The sequence below is a fragment of the Ranitomeya imitator genome, chromosome 9, assembly GCF_032444005.1.
Source record: "Ranitomeya imitator isolate aRanImi1 chromosome 9, aRanImi1.pri, whole genome shotgun sequence".
Taxonomy (NCBI): Eukaryota; Metazoa; Chordata; class Amphibia; order Anura; family Dendrobatidae; genus Ranitomeya; species Ranitomeya imitator.
Genome location: NC_091290.1, coordinates 33,540,667 through 33,553,457, shown reverse-complemented (window position 1 = coordinate 33,553,457; position 12,791 = coordinate 33,540,667). Strand labels below are relative to the sequence as shown.

General features: G+C 45.3%; 1 protein-coding gene across 2 annotated transcripts in view; it reads left to right on the top strand.

Moving 5' to 3' along the window:
* The window catches only part of LOC138649047 (dentin sialophosphoprotein-like), a 95,511-nt gene that overhangs the window by 406 nt on the left and 82,314 nt on the right, over nucleotides 1–12,791 (top strand). The window lies entirely within an intron of this gene.

The window sequence follows — 12,791 nt, the reverse complement described above, 5'->3', positions numbered from 1 at the left end:
CCTCGTTTTCTTTGATTGACAGTTCTGTCTTTAACAGGAACAAGAGGAGAGCGGGAGGTAGATGGAAGCTTGTAGGGGTGGAGGTGCGCTGAAACCTTGACAAGGGCGCACCAAGACCCTCCATAGCATAGAGGAAACGATTACTGGGAAATGCAGCCACGAATTTGGACACTAAGGTAAGATTATTATGTCCTCTGCAGGTTGCTGTGCTTGGTTTGAACAGTCATTTTGCACTGAGAGATTGCTTTTAAGACCACCTACAATTTTAGAGACTAGGACCCATGTACACCTTCGATTCCAATTTCTTATAGTTCTAATGTATCTAAAATGCAAAATTGACTTTAAAGAAGGAGAGATGATGCGTGAAGGTGCTCAATGAAGGTTCCACCCCAGTAGTTACCCCTTTACTTTTATATTGAGCTATACCATACGGTATGTAGAAAAAGATGCAATCAGTATGCATTGAAAGGAGAACAAAGTACATTTATTTTGGCATGGAGCTGTTTAGTAAAAATAGTTATTATTATTATTATTATTATTTATTATTATAGCGCCATTTATTCCATGGCGCTTTACATGTGAGGAGGGGTATACATAATAAAACAAGTACAATAATCTTGAAAAATACAAGTCACAACTGGTACAGGAGGAGAGAGGACCCTGCCCGCGAGGGCTCACAATCTACAAGGGATGGGTGAGGATACAGTAGGTAGGGTAGAGCTGGCCGTGCAGCGGTTTGGTCAATCGGTGGTTACTGCAGGTTGTAGGCTTGTCGGAAGAGGTGGGTCTTCAGGTTCTTTTTGAAGGTTTCGATGGTAGGCGAGAGTCTGATATGTTGTGGTAGAGCATTCCAGAGTAGGGGGGATGCACGAGAGAAATCTTGTATGCGATTGTGGGAAGAGGAGATAATAGGGGAGTAGAGAAGGAGATCTTGTGAGGATCGGAGGTTGCGTGCAGGAAAGTACCGGGAGACGAGGTCACAGATGTATGGAGGAGACAGGTTGTGGATGGCTTTATATGTCATGGTTAGGCTTTTGTACTGGAGTCTCTGGGTGATGGGGAGCCAGTGCAGGGATTGACAGAGGGGAGAGGCCGGGGAATAGCGGGGGGACAGGTGGATTAGTCGGGCAGCAGAGTTTAGAATAGATTGGAGGGGTGCAAGAGTGTTAGAGGGGAGGCCACAGAGCAGGAGGTTACAGTAGTCAAGGCGGGAGATGATGAGGGCATGGACTAGGGTTTTTGCAGATTCTTGGTTTAGGAATGTGCGGATCCGTGAAATATTTTTGAGTTGGAGGCGGCAGGAAGTGGAAAGGGTTTGGATATGTGGTTTAAAGGAGAGATCAGTGTCAAGGATTACCCCAAGACAGCGGGCTTGTGGGACTGGGGAGAGTGGGCAGCCGTTTACTGTAATGGATAGGTTCGTTGGGGAGATCGCGTGAGATGGGGGAAAGATGATGAATTCTGTTTTGTCCATGTTAAGTTTTAGAAATCTAGTGGAGAAGAAGGATGAAATAGCAGACAGACATTGAGGGATTCTGGTTAGTAGGGAGGTGATATCTGGTCCAGAGAGACCAGATAGTTAACAGGTACGGTACTTTTTCTAAAAACTATTGGTCGTGAAATAACCACTTTTAATACACTCAAAAGAAATACTGGACAAAGAAAGGTATATAGGGTCCGCTAAAAGAAATAAATAAAACATAACTTTTAGTAGTCTAGAATAGACTAATACAGTAAGAGTCATGTTTTGTTAATACATTCCTATTCTTTTTAGATATTTTTGTGACATCCCTTATAGACGTAGAAGGTGTTTATATTCACAGTTTAGGCATTTGAAAATTATTTATCATGTATAAGTGACAAGTACAAAAGTTAAAGTCGAGGTCTAAAGAACTTAAGAATTCTGATATGAAAGGTGCAAAATAAGCAGAATAATAATAGGGACTTATTGTTCACTCAGACGTCAGTGATTGTTATTGCATGATAAAAGAAACAGTACGAGCTTTATCAGAGTTTGGTCTGTGTCTGATGATAAAAACTGAGTTTGGTTAACGTTTCATCAGATGGATGGAGGTTTCTCAAGCTTCTAAGAAACAGTCCAAGAAAATGGACAGCACACAGATGGCATCCGAGAGCTGTGCTAATTTCTCACGGACCCATAAATTTGCATTGTTGAGTTTTATCCCAATAACTGTGCACTATCACCTGAATGCCCTTTAAAAAGTGATTAAGTGACACAAAAAAGTGCACTAGGATGCAGTCCATTGCAGCCTTTTCCGAAAGGAGAAATGCCTCCAATAAACCACACTGTCTCTCTGAGCCAAAAGGCAGCAGCAAGGGTCATAGACTAATGGGCTCCCACTAGGTGTAGGGTTAGACTTGGCTCCAGATGGACTCCAGGTTCTACTCCAGAGCAAACCTTGGACACACGGCAGTTGACCCTTCAAAGGGGTAGGTAGTTAAAATGGATGGACTTGGACAAGTACAGGCAGACACAGCAGGAGTACTGGAAGACAAAATAAGTGCATGTAGGTACAGTTGGTAAACAGACATGCACAGCATTTTTAGGCAGGTACGACAGGTATACAGACTGGCACAGCAGGTGCAGGCAGGCACGGCTGATGCACAAATGAGCACAGCAGGTGCAGGCAGGTATGGCTGGTATACAGACTGACACAGCAGGTGCAAGAAGGACGGCTGGTATACAGACTGGCAGAGAAAGTGCAGGCAGGTACAACTAGTATACAGACTGACAAGGCAGGTGCAGGCAGGTATGGCTGGTACACAGGCAGGCAGATGCTGGAAGACACAAGCAGGGACAGGCAAGAACAAGCAGGTACTGGTAGGCATTAAAGAATGCTGGCAGATACTAACAGACAGGGGACCTGAGAACTCACAAGTGTGCAGACTAACTGACTATACACATTGCTCAGGCACCTTCCAACAGGTGGACGTGCCTTAAATGATAAGTGTTTCCCAGCCATTGGCTCGGGACTCTTTTGGACTGTGTGCACTGTCTCTTTAAAAGACCGAGGGCAAACATGTGCCCTAAGGTCAGTGCCCAGGAATCTGTCAGGCAAGCGCAGACCTCAGGACGCACCAAGAGAAGGAGGATGCACGGGATGAGGGCTGGGGTGGTGAGTAACTTGACGTCTCTGCTGTGGAAGAGGAGGATGGGAAGTGTGCAAGGACGCCAACTCTACAGAAGTGAAAACAAGTAAAATAAATAGTGACGGTGACTCAGTGTTATACTGATTGGAATCTTCGATCAGGAATTGAAAAAAAAATCCCCATACTAGCCAGAAAACCAGGAAAAAGATGTATGCTTAAAGGGAACCTGTCATGTAAAATAATGCTATTAACCTACAGATATGGGGTTAATCTGCAGGTTAATAGCGTTCTGAACCTACCCAGTGCCCGCACTGAGAGCCCTGCTGCTGGGAGGAAATTAACTTTATTCCCCCCAGAAGCATTCGACTTCCAGCCATAGAGGAGGCTCTTGCTCAGTTTCAGACACTACTCTGTGCAAAGGAAATGATACATCCTTCTCTCTTTACTGATTTCTTCAGCTACTGTGTAGAGATACATCAGAACTGAGTTATGCATCATTACAAACAGTTCCAGATCTCACCTTTCCCCCACACTGCTGTCAGGTGTGATCTGAAAGTGTTTGTAACGATACTGTCATGATCCAGACCGGGTTTTGGGTATTGTCTCTCCTTTCCCCGGTCAGGTCATGGCAGGGGTTAACTTTCTCTGCCTCGTTCCGGTGTCAGGTCTGCTATTTCTCTGCACTGCATCCTGCAGGCAGTGTCAGTTATATTTCCTGCCTACGGCGTGTATAGCTGGCTCTGGTTATTTGTCCTGCTGCGTTTAGCTGTCTTTACCCGTGTCTGTTCATTCCTCTCCTCCCGCCCTGACTCTGTGTTTCCCTTTGTGTTTGGACTCCCCGTTACTCGACTCTGCTTTGGCTCTGACCTGATTCTGTCTCTTCCTTTGGGTACTTCTACTTTGGACAGGTACTGATCTTTTGGTGCTCCTCTGACTCTGTGTTTTGAATTCCCCTTGGTACTACGCTACTCTCTGGTATCGACCCGGCTTGTTTGACTATTCTGCTGCCACTTGGTGGTAGTCTCGCTGCAGTTCTGCTGGTCTGCTCTGAGCAGGATTTCAGCCCTCTCTCCACTCTGCTGCCATCTAGTGGAGTTGAGTTTGCATTTATCTGCAGAGCAGCAGCGTGACATTATAACTGACCCTAGACAGACTTTTTTTTCTCGTTTGTTCCTCTCTTTATGGATCCGCTTTGTACCCTGGCGGATCAGATGTCTAATTTGACTCTAATTATGCAGGAATTGTCTGTGGAACATAGAGCCCTGGCCACTTCCCATAATCAACTCCATTGGGAGCTTACTGAGACGGTTAAGTCTTTTCAGGGTTCTACTACACAATCAGCCTGTAAGCACTCGAACCCCATGGATGTCTTGTTACATTCTCCTGAACCTACGGTCAGGCTCCCAGATACTTTCTCTGGAGAAAAGAAGAAGTTCTGTACATTCAGAGAGAGTTGTAAGCTGCTTTTCTCCCTTAGACCACAATCCTCAGGTGATAAGAGTCAACAGTTGGGGATAATTATTTCATTACTCTGGGAGGGTCCTCAAACTTGGGCTTTTTGTTTACCTGCTACTGCCCCTGAACTTGTGTCTGTGGTTAGGTTCTTTGAAGCAGAGGTCACAATCATGGGTCACTCCCAGGGTAAACTCACTGCCGAATGGTATTGTTCAGAGTTGAGACGGTGGTCCTCCAAAGTGTCCTGGAACGACTCTGTGCTAAGATGTCAGATCAGGAGAGGATTGTCGGATCATCTTAAGGACGTTCTGACTCTCCATCCGCCACCCAGCTCCTTGGAGGAGGCCATGACTCTGGCCATTTGTATGGATTGGAGATTGCAGGAGAGAGGTGTAATTCAGCGAATGGTTCCTGTACATCCTGCTAATTCTGATGTGATGCCATATACGGAACCTATGGAGGTTGAGACCAACCTCAAGAAGAAGGAGAGGAATTGACGACATGAAGGGAGATTATGTTTTTATTGTGGAACTTCTGAACCATTCATTGTAGAGGTGGACGCATCGGAGCTGGAAGTGGGGGAGGTGCTGTCTCAGGGACCCGTCACTTTGACTAACTCAAGACCTTGTGCCTTTTTCTTCAAGAAATTTTCTCTTGCTGAGAGAAATTATGATGTCGGGAATCAGGAGTCATTAGCCATAAAATTGGCTTTTGAAGAATGGAGGCATTTTTTGGAGGGGGCTGTTCATTGGATCACGGTGATTACGGACCACAAGAACCTGTCTTACATTGAGTCTGACAAATGTTTGACTCCTAGACAGGCGAGGTTGTCGCTTTTTTTTCACGTTTTCATTTATCTATCACCTTTCCGCCTGGTTCCAAGAATGTCAAGGCCGATGCCTTATCTCACATCATGGATCCGATATCTCCTCCTAAACCTCCTTCTCTTCCATTCTTCAGCATAGGGTGGTGGTGGCTGGGGTGTCATCTGAAATGGAACTTGAAATCCGTGAGGCTCAGTCTCTTACTGCTCCGTCATTGGCCGATAACAGGTTCTTCATCCCAGTTCAGTATCGATTTTCGGGGAGTTCCACGAATCTGCTCTCAGTGGACACCCAGGAGTTGCGGCCACCTGGAGAGCTATTGCTAGACTGTTTTGGTGGTCCTACATGTCTTCTGACATCTCCATGTTTGTGTCTGCCTGTGATACGTGTGCCCATGCTAATGCAGCGCCCCAGAGATCTGGTCATTGCAGTATGACACTCTGCCGCTAAGGGGAGTGATGGTACGTCTGATGGCACTGAAGGAATTCTACTGACCAGGTATCACCAGCACACATTACACTTCACACTCTGGCCACTAGGGGGAGAAAAAGGCTTTATTTATTGGGCTACTCCTCACACTGGTAAAACTAGGGGTTGGATAGGAAGTTAGTCAGAAGCTGACTGGGTTGGATTCAGGCAACATCCCGTGGCAGGGGGTGTTGCAGGGAGAAGATTCAGGGGGGTGCCTGTCAGGCGTGGGAACCTGGCAGGTACCTAGCAAACAGAACAGAACCGCGCCTGCACTACCTTGCAGCGGTATCCTAAGAAAGAGACACAAAGCGAAAGATATTGTGGAACAGTGAGAAACGAGATCAAGCACAAAGGAGAACCAGTAGGAGTCGTGCCCCAAGAACGGCAACATCCTACTGAGGCGCGTAACCGGTGGCCGGAACACCGAGGAAGTAACTGACTCTATGCCTTACTTCAAACTCCGCAGGACAGTTAATTATAGGTTGGCTGTCTACCTTAAATTTCCTACGCAGACATAGGGGGCAACGCGTGGAGAGGGGCGTCTCTAGGGTCCCGGAAGAGCTCCGAGCCTTCCCGTCATACGGGTGCATCCTAGCCGTAACATACCTGGGGGACGAGAAACTAGTAACATCTGGAACGAAATAGAAAGAAAGAGAAAGAACTAGAAAGAACGAACGAACGAACTAGAACAGAAGTTGTGAGGACTATACCGAATGCTCAGCAGGGTAGCACTACAACACACAGGTGGTATTGGTAGGCAACGATTTCCACCTGCAAAGGGAACTCTGGATGTGCCATCGGACCGGCCGGTCTCAGACAGCCCTGTTAACTGTGCTCTGGATTGAGGATCCTGAAGTCTTCAGTAAAGAGGTAAAGAGACTGCAACCCTGTGTCCTCGTTATTGTCTGCACCTCACACCATCTCCATCCACCCTACTGGGAAGCCCTGGGGACATACTTCACCTGTGGGAAGGTATACCATCTAGCTGCCATTCCATCACCCCAGCGGACCCCACAGCAGCGTTGGTCACCCTGACCGAACACCACAGGTGGCGTCACGAAACCTTGACAGACTCCTATCACCTTTTATTGGACGCCCCTTAGCAGGGTCACGGACCGGGTCCAGCCACCGTGGCAACCCCAGAACTGAGACAGAAAGGACCGGTACCGAGTAACCTGTGGCCCTGTGTCTGGGGGCGCTCCACTAAAGTCTTCCATAACCGGCCAGCCGGGGAATTGGTGCCATTGCCAATTCCGGATAGACCTTGGACTCATTTGTCCATGGATTTTATCACCGATCTCCCTCCTTTCAGTGGCAAAACTGTGGTCTGGGTAGTGGTTGACAGATTAAGCAAACAGGTGCATTTTGTACCTTTGGCAGGACTACCTAATTCTGAAACACTATCTAAGTTGTTTATTGAGCGCATTGTGCGGTTGCATGGCGTGTCTCTGAATTTGGTGTCTGACAGAGGGGTGCAATTCGTGTCCAAATTTTGGAGGGCATTTTGTAAGAGCTTGGGTATTAGCTTACCCTTCTCCTCGACCTACCATCCCAAAATCAACAGTCAGATGGAGAGGACCAATCAGTCACTTGAACAGATTTTGCGGTGTCTTGCCATGTCTCAGCAGGATGATTGGTGTTCCTTGTTACCCGTGGCTGAGGTCACATTTAATAATCGGGTTAATCAATCCACTGGCACTTCTCCGTTTTTCTATAACTATAGTTTTCACCCACAGGGGTGGAGCCGCATATTCATCACTGTAATGGGCGGCACCACGTGAGCGCTCATACAGGAGAAGCTGCGGCAAGGACAGGAAGCAGCGAGGGAGCCGGGTAAGTATTTTATTAACAGCGAGGGGAGGGGGGGGGGGCGCACAGAGGGTGGGAGGGGGTTGGAGACAGGGATCTTTTTTTTAAACACAAAAAAAAAAAAGATTTTTCATATCTTCTCTCCAGCGAATGATGCTTGAGAGAAGAAATGAATAGCGGCTTCAGCACCACGCTGTGGGGACAGCGCTTACTGTAGCGCTGTCTCCTGCACGGCACATGGACTGCACACGGACAACATCCGTGTGCGGTACGTGTTTTACACGGACCCATTGACTTTAATGGGTCCGTGTAATACGTGCGCTCCCACGAACACTGACATGTCTCCGTGTTTTCCAAACGGACACACGGTCCGTGAAAACACGCTGACATGTGCTGAGACACATTGATTTTAATGTGTCTACGTGAGTCAGTGTCTCCGGTACGGCCGCCGATTACAGTCATGAATATGCGGCTCCACCTCCCATAGGGGTGGAGCCGCATATTCATTACTGTAAATGAGCGGCCCCACGTGACCGCTCATACAGTAGAAGGTGCGGCCAGGACAGGAAGCAGCGCCAGCCAGCGAGGGAGCCGAGTGAGTATTTTAAGAACAGCGGGCGGGTGCACAGGGGGTGAGAGGGGGGTGGGGACATGGAGCTTTATTTTAAACACGAGAAACAAACAAACAAAAAAAATTCATATCTTCTCTACAGCAAACGGTGCTGCAAAGAAGATATGAATGACAGCTTCAGCACCAGATGCAGGGGACAGCGCTAAACTTTAGCGCTGTCTCCTGCACGGTGCGTGTGTTACCCAGTGGGCACACGGGCGGCACACGTGTGCCGCACATGTGCCACACTGATGTGCCACAGAAACGCAGAGGCACACGGACACGGATAATTCCGGTACCGGAATTATCTGGACGTGTGGGACTGCCCTAAGGGCCCCTAGAAAGCTCCCTGGCTCGAGTTCATATGAGGACAACCAGCAGAGGGTGCCTCTTATGAACTCGAGCCAGGGAGCTTTCTAGGAAAGTTCCCACGATCTAGGAACAGCCAGCAGAGGGCGCCTCACCGCAAATGAAGCTAAATATAGATCATTGACCTATATTTAGCTTCATTCGCCGGGGTTTTGCAGAAATGAGCATCCTGCATTAGCGGAGCTCGTGTCTGCAAAATATTTTAACCCTTTCAGATGGATCTACATCGTTGGACGTGCCAGATCCTCGGAAGGTATGTATATTGTTGGTTTATTATTTTTTTTTTAATTTACAGATCGAGGGTCTTCAGTGAGTGGATTGAGAGTAGAATAAATTAATACAACAACCTTTGTGATTTTTTCAATAAATTAATTTTTAATAATGTGTGTGTGTTTTTTTTAACCCTTTACTAGTATTGGATTAATAATGGATAGGTGTCATAATTGACGCCTCTCCATTATTAATTAGGCTTAATGTCACCTTACAATAGCAAGGTGGCATTAACCCTTCATTACCCCATATCCCACCGCTACACGGGAATGGGAAGAGAGTGGCCAAGTGCCAGAATAGGCGCATCTTCCAGATGTGCCTGTTCTGGGGTGGCTGGGGGCAGGTGTTTTTAGCCAGGGGGGGGGGCAATAACCATGGACCCTCTCCAGGCTATTAATATCTGCCCTCAGTCACTGGCTTTTCCACTCTGGCGGAGAAAATTGCGCGGGAGCCCACGCCAATTTTTTCCGCCATTTAACCCCTTAATTTACTAGCTAGAACGGCCAAATTTTGCATATACACACTACTAACATTAGTAGTGTGGAATATGCAAAAAAAATGGTGATATGAGATGGTTTACTGTATGTAAACCAGGTCTCATATCATGTCGGGTTTAGGAAGGAGAAAGCAAAAGCCGGTAATTGAATTACCAGCTTTAAAGCTATCTCACGCTGCATTAAATATATATATATAGGTGTCTCCCTGACATATATATATATGCATATATACCTATTCTATGAGTATATATCTACTCTAATCTAACCTGTCAGTGTGATTTTACTGTACTCTACGCTGAATTGCCGGCGTTTCTAAGGACACGGGTGCGTAAAAATCGGACAGCACTCGCATGGTGCGAGTGCTGTGCGTTTTTTTTCTCGCACCCATTGACTTGCATTGGCGAGTCTCGTCCGAGAATCGCAGCAATACGCAGCATGCTGCGATTTTTTTTCTCAGCCGACACAGATTTTTCTCAGTCCGATTTCGGCTGAGAAAAAAATCGCAAATGGAATGTCACCTATTGATTAACATTGGTCCGAGTGCAATCCGATTTTTTATCGGATTGCACTCGTCCGTTTTCCTCGCAAGTGGAAAGGGGCCCTTAGTTAGTGGTAAAAACAACCACATATAACATGAACCAGGATCAGAAGATGATACAATTCTTGGCCAGGATTTCTTTATATTCCACTCCGACCATAACCTTTTGATTTCCGTTGTTATTTCCTACTGCTGTTTGTTGACCGTGCGTTACCATAAATATTTCTAACACTAGAAACACAAGTAGAAATGAGAGAACCTTCTGTTGTTCTAATTAAAGTGAATTTAGGAGGATTATGGTCCCGTCACTCAGATTTCCACCCATTAAAAATTGAGTCAATGAAAAGAAAATTTTAAAATAAACCCAAAATTAATGCAACATTCCACAAGGATTAATTGTTACTGTTTTGTCATCAAGATATTAGAAGATCGTTATCGACCCTCTCATAACACTAGATGGAGACAAAGTACAGAAAGCTGGAAGTTGGTAGTCACTGCTCTAGGTGCACAAGCAAGATGAGTGAAGCCGGCCTCACACTAGCGAGATTTACGGACGTATGAGAGGTGCAGAAAATACGGATTGCATAATGTACAATGATTCTCTATGGGGCAGCTCCTATCTGCCGTATTTTACTGATCCGTATTATACGGTCTCCTACGGCCGTACAAAATCGCAGCATGCTGCGTTTGTCACCGTATTGCGCAAAAAATCCGCCAATGAAAGTCTATGGGGGTGATAAAAATACTGATTACACACGGACCAACAGTGTGACTTGCGAGAAATACGCAGCGGTGTTCTATAGAAAAGCCGGTAATTCAGTGCGGTGTACAGTAAAATCACACTGACAGCTTACAATAGAATAGCTAAAATAAATGTCTACACATAGTATAGCGGTGTATGTATATATATATATATATATATATATATATATATATATATATGTCAGTAAGACACACACATATATATATTTATATTTAATACAGAGCTAGATAGCAAAAAAGCCGGTAATTCAATTGCCGGCTTTTGCTATCTCCTTCCCAAACCCGACATGATATGAGACATGGTTTACACACAGTAAACCATCTCATATCCCTTTTTTTTTTGCATATTCCACAATACTAATGTTAGTAGTGTGTATGTGCAAAATTTGGGCGCTCTAGCTATTAAATTAAAGGGTTAAATCGCGAAAAAAATTGGCGTAGGCTCCCGCACAATTTTCTCCGCCAGAATGGTAAAGCCAGTGACTGAGGGCAGATATTAATAGCCTGGAGAGGGTCCATGGTTATTGCCCCCCCGGCTAAAAACATCCGCCCCCAGCCACCCCAGAAAAGGCACATCTGGAAGATGCGCCTATTCTGGCACTTGGCCACTCTCTTCCCATTCCCGTGTAGCGGTGGGATATGGGGTAATGAAGGGATAATGTCACCTTGCTATTGTAAGGTGACATTAACCCAGGTTAATAATGGATAGGCGTCAATTATGACACCTATCGATTATTAATCCAATAGTATGAAATGGTTAAAAACACACACATGCATTATTACAAAGTATTTTAATGAAATAAATACACAGGTTAGTGTAATATTTTATTATACTGGTAATCCACCTGAAGATCCTCTTTCTGTAAAAAAGGTAAAATAAAAAAACAACAATATCCCATACCTTCCGTCGTTCTGTCACGTCCCAAGATGTAAATCCATCTGAAGGGGTTAACTAATTTTACAAGCAGAAGCCTGCTAATGCAGCTGTGCTCATGCCTGTAAAACCCCGGGGAATGAATGGAATGTAGGTCAATGACCTGTAGTTACCTTCAGTTGCGGTGATGCGCCCTCTGCTGGATGTCCTCATATGAACTCGAGCCTGGGAACTTGTCAGAATATTTTCCCACTCTCGAGTTCATATGAGGACATCCAGCAGAGGGCGCATCACCGCAACTGTAGGTAAGTACAGGTCATTCACCTACATTCCATTCATTCGCTGGGGTTTTACAGGCAGGAGCAGAGCTGCATTAGCAGAGCTTTTGCTTGTAAAATTAGTTAACTCCTTCAGATGGATTTACATCGTGGGACGTGACAGAACGACAGAAGGTATGGGATATTGTTGTTTTTGTATTTTACCTTTTTTACAGAACGAGGGTCTTCAGGTGGATTACCAGTATAATAAAATATTACAAAAACATGTGTATTTATTTCATTAAAATACTTTGTAATAATGTATGTGTATGTTTTTTAACCATTTCATACTACTGGATTAATAATGGATAGGTGTAATAATTGACGCTTCTCCATTATTAATCTGGCTTAATGTCACCTTACAATAGCAAGGTGACATTAACCCTTCATTACCCCATATCCCACCGCTACACGGGAATGGGAAGAGAGAGGCCAAGTGCCAGAATAGGCGCATCTTCCAGATGTGCCTTTTCTGGGTTTGCTGGGGGCGGATGTTTTTAGCCAGGGGGGGGGCAATAACCGTGGACCCTCTCCAGGCTATTAATATCTGCCCTCAGTCACTGGCTTTACCATTCTGCCAGAGAAAATTGCACGGGAGCCTACGCCAATTTTTTCTGCGATTTAGCCCTTTAATTTAATAGCTAGAGCGCCCAAATTTTGCACATACACACTACCAACATTAGTAGTGTGGAATATGCAAAAAAAAGGAATATGAGATGGTTTACTGTATGTAAACCATGTCTCATATCATGTTGGGTTTGAGAAGGAGATAGGAAAAGCAGGCAATTGAATTACCGGCATTTAAGCTATCTAGCGCTGTATGATATATTAATATATATATATATATATATATACAGTATATATATATATATATATATATATAT